This window comes from Nyctibius grandis, chromosome 26 (assembly GCF_013368605.1).
Source record: "Nyctibius grandis isolate bNycGra1 chromosome 26, bNycGra1.pri, whole genome shotgun sequence".
NCBI classification, from domain to species: domain Eukaryota; kingdom Metazoa; phylum Chordata; class Aves; order Nyctibiiformes; family Nyctibiidae; genus Nyctibius; species Nyctibius grandis.
In genome coordinates, this window is record NC_090683.1 from 1,443,600 (window position 1) to 1,454,629 (window position 11,030).

Below are 11,030 nucleotides of genomic sequence, written 5' to 3' on the forward strand. Positions count from 1 at the left end.
TGGATTTTCTTTGTCGTAACAGTGGTGCAGTGGAGTTGTTTGCATAGGGTGACATCATGATTGAAGGACATCATTGAGAGGATCATAGAATCAAAGAATAGTCCAGGTTGGAAGGGAACCCATTTACCCCATATAAGGTCTGACCATGCCTGGGCTGAAAAGCAAGTAGTAGACCAGAGCAGAGAGGATCTGGCAGACATCTGACAGACATTTCTGGTTTGCTGGAACTGACCATTGCCATGAAATGGCTGGCTCTCGTTGCAGCTCATTGTATGTGTGATAATTCCTGGGTGCACTGGTTTCTTAATTGCCTCAGAGAATACTGGGAGAGAGCTGCCGTTGTCTTTGCCGAAGGGAGTTAAGGTAAGATGAGACACCCACTAAGCTGAGCACCCCTCAGAAGCAATTATGATTAGTTTATTCATGAAACCATGAAATTAATTTAGCATATTGCCAAGGGACAAAACGCACTGCAGGGAGTCCAACACTTCCCTTCCTCCACCTTTTCCCCTGAGCAGATTGGTACACTTGCCACAGAAGGAAGGAGGACTCAGAGGCCCAGGCTTTGATGCAGCACAACTTTAATGAGTCTAAAGAAGAAAAGGAGGTGGCTCACAGGGAGCACCAGGGACAGCCACTAAGATGAAGAAAGAAGATCCTGCAGGGTGTCCATCTGCCTGCCCTGCAAAGCAAGGGAGGCCAACAGATCCCCATCAGGCTGGCTCTGGGAGACAGCAACAGCAAAGGAAATATAGAGAGTGGAAGAAGGAAACAATGGCCCAAACAATGCCCCAAAGCTCTATCTCCTGTCCAGCATTATGTTCCGAGGTCTTGGAGGTTCTTCTCAGGGGATGTTGCCAGCAGATTTAGCAGGGCTGACATCTGTTGCCACAGTAGCGGCTAGTAATGCAGGAGAGGTCACAGCACCCAGAGTTGATGGGCACTCCATCACAGCTGAGGATGCTGCCAACAGCAGCAGAGGTGGAAGATCCCACAATGGTGTTCTGTGGGAAGGAGCTGAGGATGGGGCCAGGCAGGGTCACCACCACAGGGGAGGGCTCGATGACTACGGTAGAGTTCTGGCACTGCCTGACACAGGGCTCATTGCAGCTGTTGGCCAGTGGGGTCGGGCCGCAGGGCTGGCATGGCGGGCAGCAGGGCTGGCATGGCCGGCACTGGTCGTAGCAGGACATGTCTTTGGCCTGGAGGTGCACCTGGGAGAGAGGGCAGGGGGAAGCAGAAAACATGGACACATGAGAAGCAGCACTGCACCCAGCCACTGTGGAACCAAGGCATCTCCTGGCTCAGTATACGTTGCACAGCTCAAAGCACAGGAGCCACCTCAACTAACTCCCAGCTCCTCTCTGTGGAAGACCTTCTCTCCCCTTCCCTCTCCCATGAGAAGCAGCTGCCAGCCCTGGGCTAGGACAGCCCATATCATCTGTAGACATACATGGAGGAAAGAGCTGATCTTGAAGGAGGGGGAGAAGAGGCTTCACACTCACCTGATTCCCAAGGAGAAGGAGGCAAGAGAAGTGGATGAGAGAGCAGAGAACTGGGCTGCCTTTTATAGGAGCTCTGCACTGCCTCAGGCCCAGAGGCACCCTTTGTGGAAGTAATAATTTTCTGACAAGCTCATGTCAAATGCAAACCATCCCAGCTAATGGTATGGGTGGTGTCTTGGTTTCCTGCACTGCTGCCTTTTCATTTCCTGGCTTATGCCACGTGCTTTCCCATATGAAGGCTTCTGTAAGTGCCGGGATGAGAGGCCCAAGGATGTTCGGGGCAGAAACACGTCAGCACAGGCAGAAGACTCAGCTCAAGTGCTGATGGTGTCCTGTGCAGGCAGGTGATGTGCACCTGGGTCATTCCTGTGGGCTTGTTTGTGGCAAAGTTGACAGGAAACGGGCATCCTCTCGTGTTTCTTGTCTGGATGCCCCAGGACTGCCATTTGAGAGGACATGACAAATGCTTTTCTCTTGCTCCTCACATCTCTCTCTGATGGATGCCCACTGTTGGGCTCATAAGTGGTCTTCTGCTGGGAGGGTTTGACCCTTTTTTCCAACACTAAGAGTGCTCTCAGGACAATTTTGCTGGGCTCATTTGCCTCATCCCCTCTCTGTGCAGCCTCTGCAGGTCCTCAAGCAACACCATGAATATGTCTGGGGCCTGGTCCTTCCCCGGGTTACTTGAGTCCTCTTCTGCCAGTGTGGTCCCCAACATCTCCTTAGCACAGTTGCTGATGTTTTCTGGCTTTATGTGAGCGTACAGGGTTTTTCATGTTTCCATGCAGGCATGCATGAGCACACGTGTGTCAGTCTGTACTTGTGTGCCCCTCGTCATGATGTCATGTGCAGGTCTTAAGAGGGGGTCTCCACCCTGATGTGTTCACAAGTACCGCAGAGTAGCAGATTGCCCTTGCCAGAAGGAGCCCATTTACATCTGAATGGAGGTGACTTTGGCCTGGCAGAGAGGTGCTTAGAGAACTGAAATGCAGTCTCTGCTTCCTGTGCCCTCCATTTCTTGCTTTATGTCCTGGGAGAAAGGCCAAGAGAGCCTGCCCACCTATGCAGGCCATTGCCCCTGAATGTTTCCCCTTATGATGCAGCGTTGCTGTTGACTAGGATGGGATACAGGTTTCTTGTGTAACGCCAATGCCACCACTCAGCCTGGTGTTGAGTGAGCAGGGGCCAAGACCTGGCACCAAATGGGTATTGAACTGATCTTTCAACAATGAGAGTTAGCTGAATGAGCCCAGTCTTAATTCTCCTTGGATGGCAACTGGAGTGGATGCCAGGCAACTCTCCCCTTTAGCAGTGATGCCTCTCAATGCTAAGAGGTATTAGTTGTTTAGCTTAAATAAGTAGATTTTCAATAGAATGAGTCCCTTAGAGTTATAAGGTTGTGTGATTATTATGCTGTTTGCTTAAGTTCACTTACTTAGCATGAGTAGCTGGATTTGCTGAAGCCTTAGGCTGCAAGCTGTGAATTTCCACTTAGGTTTACCGAGCGTGTACCTGCTTAGTCAAAACTGGGCCTCCAAAGCCAGTGCAAACCAGAAGATATGGAGGCTCCAAGGCTACAAACCATCGACAGCAGCTGCAACTAGACAAGACAAGGCCTGTCTGAAGACAATGACGGAATCCAATGAGGAAATAGAAGAACCCAGACCCAAATATTACTACTGGACTGAACCATCGCATTAGGGGTGGGTGAATAGTCTGTAAAGGTATAATTGCCCAGGGATTTTTTGCCCCACCAACCCCTTCAGTCCTTCTCCAGAGACATGAGCTGACCATGCTGCTGTACCACTCTATTAAATTATTTGTTTTATAAAATCCGATGCCTGAGAGTCTGCCTTGGGAAACCTGGGGTTCAAACTTTGGAACGAACTAACAACGGATGCAGAGACGGAAGGTAAGTGAAGTGGAAAGAAGCATGATAAAATACTGAAATCTTAGCTAAGTGATATAGAGAATCAGGCGTGGTTCTAACCCAGTTTTCCCTGTGTATGTTTACTCCATGTAGTAAGTAATAGAGTGAACCTTGCCATCGAACTCGTCACACTTTTATCTAAACACTCCTCTGTGATGAAGAGTCAGTAGGATCTCAGGGTGATGTTCTGCAACACACTTGTACAAAAAGTTTATTCACATGCAAGATGTCATCTGCAAGATGACACTGTCTGACAGTTCTTCCAATGCTACTGTAGAGAGAACAGCCCACATTCTCTCTTTGCAGCTCGTGGCAAATGCAATCCCAGCCTGGGGTGCAGGGAAAGAACAGTGCCATGGCAGGAGCTCTCACCACCTTCTCCTTTTCCCCGAGTCACTAACCCCAGGCCCTCACAGAAAAACAATAGTTGACTGCAGATCTCTGGGTGCATATTGGGAAACAGGAGTGCCAGGAGAGAACTGAAGGCCCTTTGCCCAGAGCTCAGCCTGGCACAGAGTGGCCTCCTGCCAGGATGCCAAGAGAGGAGAACCGTACTGTGTCTCGCCTCCTAAGCTCCCTCCTCTCCTGAAGCCTAGAGCTCAGAGGGAACAGCCTTTGGTGCTTGAAGATCTGAAATCTGGGATTACAAGGAGAGCCGAGATCTTCTGCACTGACCTATCTGTGAAACATTGAGAGGGAATGGGCTGGAAAAGAGGGGCAATGAGGGATGGATGGTTGGGGTAAGAAATGCAAGTGAATGGAGTCTGAGACAACCAAAGCAGCAGGTGTTTCTCCTCTGTCATCAGTTCTCATGCAGGACCTTTGCTAGCAGAGTCAGAAAGAGCTGAAGAAAGCAGGTCATCAGCACAGCAGCTCCCATTCACAGCTTTCCTCCCACATGGCCTTTGGGGTGTCCTTGTTTGAGCCTATGGCAGGAGGGTTGGTGGGCTGTGCTCTGTCCGTGGCTGTAAAGCTGCCACTAGTTCCCAGGTACACAAGCACAAAGGCCAATTCACATCACTGCCCGTGGTCATCGGAGGGGAACAACAGTGGGGAAAGAGCCTGCTTCTGCTGGCACACATCGAAAGCAGAAATAATCCATGTAAGTAAGTGATAATCACATCATGGCACTTCTAATTACCATAGTTATTGCAAAACCAAAAAGACCTTGGACAGCTTCCAGACACCCACCCAGCAGCTGTCTCCTTCTCCCTCCTTGACAGGACAGGAGGAGAAAGTAAGGTGAAAAAGGATGTGGGTCGAGATAAAGACAGGGGGATTCCTTACCAATTACCATCACAGGCAAAACAGACTTGACTTGAAGATTCATTTAACATGTTGTCAATGAAAAATAGAGCAGGACAGTGAGAAACAGCTACAAAAATCCTAAAATACCTTCACCACATCCCCACCTCTTTTTCACAGACTCAATATCCCTCCTTCATTCATGGCTCTTCTATTTCCTCCACACCCAAGCAGCGCAGTGGTTGTGGAATGGGAGGTTGCACAGTACCCAACAGTTCCTTTCTACCACTGTTTCCTCCTCACATTTATCTCTGCTGCAGCATGAGTTGTTCCCATAGACTGTAGTCCTTCAAAACCAGCTCCAGTGTTGTTCCTGTCTGTGGGCTGCAGTCCTTCCAGATAAGACTGCTCCAGCATGGGTCCTCCAGGTGCCACAGTCCCTGCCAGAAGTCTACTTCAGCATGGGTTCTGCACAGCCCATGGTTCCTGCAGGGGATATCTACCTGATCTGGTGTGGGATCCTCCACAGTCTGCAGTGTGGATATCTGCTCCCTGTGGTCTTTCCCATGGGCTACCCAGGAATCTCCGCACCTTGCCTGGAACACTTCTTCCTCCTCCCTCTTTTCTGGCTTTGGTGTTTGCAGTATTGTTTCTCAAACTTTTTTTCACTATTCCTCATTTCCTGTGCAGTGTTTTGCCCTTTCTCAAATAAGTTTTCATGGAGTCACCACCAGCATTGCTAATGGCCTCAGCGCTGGGCAGCAGTGAGTCTGTTTTGGAGACAGTTGGAACTGACTCTGTTAGACATGGGGGTAGTCGCTGGACTTTTTTAACAGAGGCCACCCCTGCAACCCCAGCTCTCAAAGCCTTGCCATATAAACCAAATAGAGTGCGTCCAACAAAGTGCAAAGCACAATTAGATGAATAAAAATTTAAACAGAAAAGAACTGGTCCAGGCTTCCATAAGGGACAGATGTAATTTTGAATAACCTTAAGTAAAATGGCATTATTGGTCATGCTTAAAGATTTGGAAAGGCACGCTCCAAAATATAGCTAATACATCCAATGTCCTTGGTAGATCTTTCTGATGCCTTTATCAAGTGGAGCAGTTGGAGCTAGTCATGGTGAACTATTTTATTATCATCAGATCTTCAATGTTGTATTTCCCATTCCCCCTGGGCCTCTTTGACCCTCCAGGGCACTTTCCTGAAGGATTCTGCCTGGCAGGTCCCGAAGGGGACAAAAGTCTGCTCTTATGGGAGTACAGGGTTGCAATTCTGCCTTCTGTTTTGCAGAGGCACTGCACACTCCAGACATGAGAGCTATCCCAGCTTTTCTCCAAAACCCCAGTAAGATCATAGGTCTGCAACTGTACACGGAGTTTTAAGTTGTCCTGCTCATCTTCTGGCTCAGGTTCTTGTCTTACATATGTCTGGGGTCAAGTTGGAAAGGCAATCACTGAGTCGGTGAGTCAACGTCAGGATAAGGTCTCATGATAGTAGTCAGGGTTCAACAATGTCCAGCGATCACCAGGTGTGTTCATAGAGATAAGGTAGGTGTCAGGTTGAGATGGGAAGTCACCCACATGTCAGGGTCGAAGCGGAGTTCAGTGGGGCCTGTGGCCAGACACAGGTACAGATGAGTCACAGCTGGAGCTGTAACTCAGCTTTGGGACAAGCATTAGAACTTAAGCTTGACAGCTGCTCTCATGGGTTGAGGAGTCGGCCCTGGCTAAAGCCTCCCAGCAGCATGGGGGGAATGATCTTAGCAAGGTCAACAAAGGGAAGAGGGTATCCCTCAGTTACAGTACCTCTAAGCTGGATCAGAGACAAGGCAGACTAGGATGGACGATGTGCTTAAGGCCCTTACAAAATACCTGCAGCCCTTGTTGCAAAGAGGGACTTTGCCTGATCTCCCTAATGAAACAGCATCAGAGTTTGTGTGATTTGGCCATGAATCACATATCCCTGCCTTCCTAAGCACAGTTGTTGTGATCCCAGATTCATTTTTTTATGGGGGACATGGAAGATCTGGTGCTTGAACACCAAAGGAGTCCTCACCTGTTCGGCTCTCCCTGTGCCACCCAGAGAGTCAAATCTACCTCTCACAACAGAGCAACATCTGGACTCCGTTCCCTTCAGTTCAATACCCATTTGGTGCCAGGTCTTGGCCCCTGCTCACTCAACACCAGGCTGAGTGGTGGCATTGGCGTTACGCAAGAAACCTGTATCCCATCCTAGTCACCAGCAACGCTGCATCATAAGGGCAATGGCCTGCATAGGTGGGCAGGCTCTCTTGGCCTTTCTCCCAGGACATAAAGCAAGAAATGGAGGGCACAGGAGGCAGAGACTGCATTTCAGTTCTCTGAGCACCTCTCTGCCAGGCCAAAGGCACCTCCATTCAGCTGCAGACGGACTCCTTCTGGCAAGGGCAATCTGCTACTCTGCAGTGCCCATGGACACATCAGGGTGGAGACACCCTCTTAGGACCTGCACATGACATCATGACAAGGGGCACACAAGTACAGACTGACACACATGTGTTCATGCATGCCTTCACGGAAACATGCAAAACCCTGTACGCTCACATAAAGCCAGAAAACATCAGCAACTGTGGACTCTGCTGAGGAGATGCTGGGGACCACACTGGCAGAAGAGGACTCAAGTACCCCGGGGAAGGATGAGGCTCCAGACATACTCATGGTGTTGCCTGAGGACCCGCAGAGACTGCACAGAGAGGGGATGAGGCAAATGAGCCCAGCAAAATTGTCCTGAGAGCACTCTTAGTGTTGGAAAAAAGGGTCAAACCCTCCCAGCAGAAGACCACTTATGAGCCCAACAGTGGGCATCCATCAGAGAGAGATGTGGGGAGCAAGAGAAAAGCATTTGGCATGTCCTCTCAAATGGCAGTCCTGGGGCATCCAGACAAGAAACATGAGAGCGATGCCCGTTTCCTGTCAACTTTGCCACAAACAAGCCCACAGGAATGACCCAGGTGCACATCACCTGCCTGCACAGGACACCATCAGCACTTGAGCTGAGTCTTCTGCCTGTGCTGACGTGTTTCTACCCCGGACATCCTTGGGCCTCTCATCCCGGCACTTACAGAAGCCTTCATATGGGAAAGCACGTGGCATAAGCCAGGAAATGAAAAGGCAGCAGTGCAGGAAACCAAGACACCACCCATACCATTAGCTGGGATGGTTTGCATTTGACATGAGCTTGTCAGAAAATTATTACTTCCACAAAGGGTGCCTCTGGGCCTGAGGCAGTGCAGAGCTACTATAAAAGGCAGCCCAGTTCTCTGCTCTCTCATCCACTTCTCTTGCCTCCTTCTCCTTGGGAATCAGGTGAGTGTGAAGCCTCTTATCCCCCTCCTTCAAGATCAGCTCTTTCCTCCACGTATGTCTCAACTGATATGGGCTGTCCTAGCCCAGGGCTGGCAGCTGCTTCTCATGGGAGAGGGAAGGGGAGAGAAGGTCTTCCACAGAGAGGAGCTGGGAGTTAGTTGAGGTGGCTCCTGGGCTTTGAGCTGTGGAGTGTATACTGAGCCAGGAGATGCCTTGGCTCCACAGTGGATGGATGCAGTGCTGCTTCTCATGTGTCCATGTTTTCTGCTTCCCTTTGCCCTCTCTCCCAGGTGTAGTTTGGGCCCAGAGACATGTCCTGCTACGATAAGTGCCAGCCCTGCTGCCCGCCATGCCAGCCCTGCGGCCCGACCCCACTGGCCAACAGCTGCAATGAGCCCTGTGTCAGGCAGTGCCAGAACTCCACCGTTGTCATCCAGCCCTCCCCTGTGGTGGTGACCCTGCCTGGCCCCATCCTCAGCTCCTTCCCACAGAACACTGTTGTGGGATCCTCCACCTCTGCTGCTGTTGGCAGCATCCTCAGCTGTGATGGAGTGCCCATCAACTCTGGGTGCTGTGACCTCTCCTGCATTACTAACCGCTACTGTGGCAACAGATGTCAGCCCTGCTAAATCTGCTGGCAACATCTCCTGAGAAGAACATTGAAGACCTCAGAACATGGTACTGGACAGGACATAGACTTCAGGGCATTTTATTTAGAGCTTCAGGCCATTGTTTCCTTCTTCCACTCTCTTCTCTCTTTTCTTTATTTTTCCTGTCTCCACCTCTTAATTCGAGTGTGATGGGGATCTGTTTGCCTCCCTCCCTTTGCAGGGCAGGCAGATGGACACCCTGCAGGAGCTTCTTTCTTCATCTTAGTGGCTGTCCCTGGTGCTCCATGTGAGCCATCCCCTTTTCTTCTTTAGACTCATTAAAGTTGTGCTGCATCCAAGCCTGGGCCTCCGAGTCCTTCCTCCTTCTGTGATAAGTCTACCAGTCTGCTCAGGGGAAAAGGTGGAGGAAGGGGAGGGTGGGACTTACTGTAATGGATACGTAATGGAAATATTTAGCGACCTGTTATGCCACTTAGACAAGCACAAGTCTATTGGGCAGGAATGGATCCTCCCAAGGGTATTGAGACAGCTGACGGGAAATTAGTAAATGTGACACCCATCTACAAGGTGAGCCAGAAGGAAGATCTGGGGAACTACAGGTCTGTCAGTCTCACCTTGGTGCCAGGGAAGATTATGGAACAGATCATCTTGAGTGCCATCACACGGCACATAGAAGACAATGAGGCAATCAGGCCCAGTTAGCATGGGTTTATGAAAGGCAGGTCCTGCTTTACTAACCTGATCTGTCTTTATGAGAAGATGACCCGCTTACTGGACGAGGGAAATGCTGTGGATGTGTCTACCTAGCATTTAGTGAAGCCTTTGACACCGTCTCCCACAGTATTCTCCTGGAGAAACTGACTGCTCATGGCTTGGACATGCATATGCTTCGCTGGGATAAAAAAACTGGCTGGATGGCCAGGTCCAAAGAGTTGTGGTGAATGGAGTTAAATCCAGTTGGTGGCTGGTCACTAGTGGTGTTCCCCAGGGCTCAGTATTGGGGCCAGTTCTGTTTAATATCTTTATCGAGGATCTGGATGAGGGGGATCGAGTGCACTCTCAGTAAATTTGCTGATGACACCAAGTTGTGCAGGAGTGTTGATCTTCTTGAGAGTAGGAAGGCTCTGCAGAGGGATCTGGACAGGTTGGATCAATTGGCCAAGGCCAATTGGATGAGGTTTAACAAGGCCCAGTGTCAGGTCCTGCACTTGGGGCACAACAACCCCATGCACCGCTACAGGCTGGGGGAAGAGAGTCTGGAAAGCTGCGTGGCGGAAAAGGCCCTGAGGGTGTTGACCAATGGCCGGCTGAATATGAGCCAGCAGTGTGCCCAGGTGGCCAAGAAGGCCAACAGCATCCTGGCTTGTATCAGAAATAGTGTGGCCAGCAGGACAAAGGAAGTGGTCATTCCCCTGTACTCGGTACTGGTGAGACTGAACCTTGAATACTGGGTTCAGTTTTGGGCCCCTCACTACAAGAAAGACATTGAGACGCTGGACAGATCCCAAAGAAGGGCAACAAAGCTGGTGAAGGTTCTGGAGAACAAGTCTTTTGAGAAGTGGCTGAGGGTACTGGAGTTGTTTAGTCTGGAGAAAAGGAGGCTGAGGGGAGATTTTCTCGCTCTCTACAACTACCTGAAAGGAGGTTGTAGTGAGGCGAGTGTTAGTCTGTTCTCCCAGGTATCAAGTGATAGAACGAGAGGAAACAGCCTCAAGCTGTGCCAGGGGAGGTTTAGATTGGATAGTAGGAAAAATTTCTTCACTGAAAGTGTTATCAAGCAGTGGATCAGGCTGCCCAGGGAAGTGATTGAGTCACCACACCAAGATGTGTAGATGTGGTGCTTAGAGATATGGTTTTGTGGTGGACTTGGTAGTGTTAGGTTAATGGTTGGACTCGATGATCTTAAAGGTCCTTTCCAACCAAAATAATTCTATAATTCTATGATTCTATGATTTTGTTTTGTGCCCCTTCTCTTGGAGCTGAGGAAGACATTCCTGGCTACTCCACAGTCAATGGCCATCAGTCCTTCCAGCCTTGCTGCATCACTTCCCAGATGGGACTGGAACACTGGACCCTGGAGCATGTTCTGTGAATGGGGAGCCCAACTCTTGAGTGAGGAGCCCGTGGCTGGGGGAGGCCAATGGATGAGGTCAGCAGAATCTCTGTCTCTTGGGGAAGAGATCTCCTCTCGCTCTGGATGGCACTGTGCTGAGGGAGGAGGTTCGAATAGACGATGGCTCCAAACGGTGGTCCTACCATCGGTGATCCTCGATAAAGATATTAAACAGTGGGGATAGGGAGACAATAACACCTGGGGACAGCTCACAGTCTCATATCCATCTTTCCCTCCCCTCCATTACCCAGTCTAGGGTCCATGGTCAGCTCACATG

The 11,030-nt window shown here is 50.1% G+C and overlaps 2 pseudogenes; one reads left to right on the forward strand and one right to left on the reverse strand.

The window, feature by feature from the left end:
* Positions 1-866: 866 nt before the first annotated feature.
* On the reverse strand, positions 867-1,639 carry LOC137673713 (feather keratin Cos1-1/Cos1-3/Cos2-1-like; annotated as a pseudogene).
* A 6,256-nt stretch (positions 1,640-7,895) lies between these two features.
* LOC137673704 (feather keratin Cos1-1/Cos1-3/Cos2-1-like) lies at positions 7,896-8,658 on the forward strand (annotated as a pseudogene).
* The last annotated feature ends 2,372 nt before the right edge of the window (positions 8,659-11,030 follow it).